Genomic DNA, 4365 nt, shown 5'->3' with positions numbered 1-4365 from the left:
CAATGTATGATTGATGACCTCTATCATCTGACGTTGGCCCAACCCTTTAAAGCTTATTTTTCACCCAAAAAACGAAACCGTCATCCCATTAGGATGTTTAAAAAATCTCCACTAATTCTGATTCAAATCATCCTTAAAATCGGTTTCAATAATCGATTAGAATTGATAAATTTCACAGAAGCCGCAATAGTCCAACCGGATTTTGGTTCCTCTTGACGCAACTTGTCAACATGTTGCTTCAGCTTCGACGCATCTTTGCTCAGCTGATAGCCTGACCAGCAGAGGCAGTTTGAAAATGGTCCACTACTACTTCTTTGCTCGTATTTAGTCTGGAGGTTGGTGGCGTCGGATACAGCTCTATCGGCTTGACTGAACCAGTTCTACTTTTTTGTTTTTTCTTATTTCTGTGTCTAGAAACAACAAAAAAGGGTTTTTTTCGTTTATGTGCTAATAAACAATTTTTTGAAATTACAAAAAGATATTTGATTTTTCTGTCTTTCAAAACATTTTTAACCGTGTAGTTGGATTCAAGACATGAGTGAAAGTAAGATGTTGTAGGTAAGCAACTCACGAGTAAAGGCATGATATAAGAGTTATAGGTATGCTCCATGAAGATGAGCTTCAAAAGGATGAAGGTAATCCAAAACTGTGAGCTTTGTACAATCATGTTGAAATCGTCGCATCTGAATAGTGAGAAGTTTCAACAATAGATTGGGGTTCACTAGTACTAGCTAAGTTTTTCACAATTTTTATCATTTCTACTTGTTTCTAGAAACTGAAAAAACAAGTTTACTTGTTTATCAATTCCTATTTCTAGACAAAGAAATAGGCATAATTTTTTTTTTCATAAACGAGTGAAACGAAACAGAAAAATCAAATGATTTTTAAGGTGTTTCTGTTTCTGAACATAGAAAAATGGAAAATCATACTTCGAAAACAAAATCAAACAACCCGTAAATATCAACCTCCAACTCCCAACCAAATCCGAAAAAATATTTATTATATTAATTCTTCAACATAAAAAGTGATCTATAACAATAGCACCTAAAAACCGTACTACTTAGAAAGCTGCACTACAAAAGGCGGATGTTGATGTGCCACTAAATCTTTATAATTCTAACCCCACCCCACCCCACCCCACCCCACCCCATTATTAAAAAATCAATGGTATCATTCACATCTAACATGGTTGTAAGTATCCGTATTAGATCTGCCATATTGTCCATATCTGATGTCCATATTTGATTGATTCAAAATGAATGTTAATATCAAAACAATAGTGAAATTAAAAAAAAAATATCTGTTTTTTGTTTTATATAAAAAATAAATAATTAATCCAAACCGATCTAATCTAATTCAATACACCCCCACCCACACCCCCACATTATTAAAAAATCAATGGTATCATTCACATATAGCTAGGATGGTTCTACGTATCATTATTGGATCCGCCATATTGTCCATATCTGATATCTATACTTGTATTGTCCATATCTGATATCTATACTTGATTGATTCAAATTGGGTATCAATATCGGAACAATGATAAAGTTAAACGAAATTTATTTTTTTTAATGCAAAATGTAAAGGTGAAATTGATCCATCCAAATCGATCTAATACAATTCAATACTGATACGATATCAATATCGATAATCAAATCCTTACAAGGCAGTGATGAAAAAAATATGTCTATTCAGAAACAAATAAAAAATATTTTTCATTCTTATTGAAACTCAAAATTGTTTCTGTGCTTTTCTTTGTACCATAAAAGGCTTCTACTTAACGGCCCAACGACACTCTTTAGCGTTAGGGATCCCCTCGTCAATATTCGTACAATAGATCCCATCAAGAGAGAGAGGCACCAGTGTTAATTATTTCTACATCACAAACCTAGCTATCTATACATAAAAACCATGGTCCGTTGTATTTATTGTGTCCAATCATTTAATGCCAATTGTCACCATCCTCTAGTTTGGTCCCAAAGACTCTTGCATTGGAAGGAATGCCTATAATTGTGTTTTGGCCGTATGTGTGGATCAATTTAGTATTGGAACAATCTATCCACCCATTAGTGAACCATATTTAGTGAAAAAATTTTGTACCCCCACCCCCAACACCCTTCCCACAATAATTGTGGAATTTTGGTAATACAACCAGGCATCAATAGACAATAGGGGTGTCATAAAAACCTGGCCAGCTAAACACTCCTTAGCCCAAATAAGGCTTAGGTTAAGTGTTTTAGTCTACAGGGTGGGCTTAGCTTAGAATTTTTAGGCGCACTGCCAAGCCGGGCCAAACTTAGGTTGAGGCCTTGGGCTGATCCCGGTCCAACCTAACCTTATGAACAAAATAAATATACATTATATTACTATATACAATAAATATATTATATTACTACATAAACATATAAAATGTGATATTTTTTAAATGTTTCCATTCACCACCGACATCTTTTTATAATCACACCACCCATGTCTATCTATACCTTTTCTTTTTTTAATATACATTGTTGGCTTTTAAAGTTTGAGAGTGAGTTGTTTCCCCGTCTCTCTCTCTCTATCTCTCTCCCCTTTCCATCCAAATGGCAATATATGAGGACTTGCATGGTCAATCAAGGCCAATACCTTGAACGATCAAGGATCAATTAGGGCTAGCCGATCCAACCCGACTCAATCAGGGTCGGGTTGGGTTAGGCTGAGCTTGACCTAGTTTTGGACTAGGCTTGAGTTGAGATATTTCAGCCCGACCTAGGGTGGGCAGGGCTTGGGTTTAGTTAAGAGACCTCAGAGTTGGGCCTAGGCTAGAGCCATACATCCTCTGATGGAAACCATTGGTAGACTATTTCTAGGCAAAAGGTTTAATTGACAATTCCATCCATAGAGTATCAATGGGTGATCCATTTAGTCATGCCATGTGAATAGTGATATGACAATTTTAACCATTACATATTTAGAGAATGATATGGATTTATTACTTTCCAAATTTAAACCTATATTCAAACATATACCCTCTCATTCACTTTCAAAAACCCTTTTGGTTCTGTTAGGTTATTTGAAAACTTAATTTTTGTCGTTTGGCCAACTCTGATTGTGCTAAAACTTGAAATGTGAGTAGGAGAGGCCTGCACAAAATTTCAGCCCCCATAATACATGTTATATGTGGTAAAAATAGGTGGACCATTCATAGATTCATTATGAATGGACCCATCCATAAAACCTGCTACCCTTTTTCTATTTTTCCCCTTCAATGCTAAGACCACTTGGGTTCCATTTGGTTGGATTTTCTATTTCAATTTTAGATTGATTTGTAAAAAAGAAAAAAAAAATTTAGCAAATATATTTTTAGGGTAAAAAAATTAAATTTGTTTGGTTTCATTGAATTATTTCGATGATAAGAAATCTATTTGACAGTTCAATTTTAAAATAAATTCTTTATAATAATAATAATAATAATAATAATAATAATAATAATAATAATAATAATAATAATAATAATAATGATGATGATGATGATTTTTAAGGCTATGGGATGTAATGCGATATTGTTTTGCCCATATTTAGCCAAAATGAATGAGAGAGAGAGAGAGAGAGATTGCAATAGAAATACGTGAAATAGTTCTCCAATTATTTCCAGATTTCTACTCAAGCTGATTTTAATTTTTTCTATTAGGGTGTCAATCTGTCCATGATGATTCAAACGTAGATACCTAGAGAGAGAGAGAAATATTCTTTTGCAGATTGCAGAACCAAGTCTGAGCAGAAGTTCTTGAGTTTTGAGTGTTCCTTCTGATATGAATGGTTGGAATATATTTTCAAGGCAATATTCAATAATTATTCAATTTTGAAGAATTTATCTAAGTCTGAATCGATTAAATGACACAACATCCAATAATGGATTCCACTGTCCAACATGACCGACAAACATTATTGACTCCAACTAAGAACTCCATTAATAAAAGAAGTCAAAAGCTAAACAGTGATTTCACAAGAAGTCAAAAAGTAAAAGTAAAACTGTTGGGCAAAAGAAGAAGAGAGAGTGCTTTAATTCAGTTGGTGTACGAAGCCACAGACTCGAATGTTTTCATGTATAATAGGGGCTTATGCGGTCGGTCCTGTGACTGTCCGATTTAAATTGGGTTGTATCACAATAAGATTAGTAAATGGATCAAATTGAAACCAAACCTTTAAGCCAAAAGTTGGATTTTGGTTATTTTTTTATTTTTTATTTGTATTATTATTATTATTATTATTATTATTATTATTATTATTATTATTATTATTATTATTATGTTTTTTAAAGTTTCGGTTTGGATCAATTTTGTACCTAGTTGACTTAATGGACTCTTATTTATCTTTTTTTTTTTT

The sequence above is a fragment of the Macadamia integrifolia genome, chromosome 2 (genome assembly GCF_013358625.1).
Source record: "Macadamia integrifolia cultivar HAES 741 chromosome 2, SCU_Mint_v3, whole genome shotgun sequence".
Taxonomy (NCBI): domain Eukaryota; kingdom Viridiplantae; phylum Streptophyta; class Magnoliopsida; order Proteales; family Proteaceae; genus Macadamia; species Macadamia integrifolia.
Note: the sequence above shows the minus strand (reverse complement) of the source record.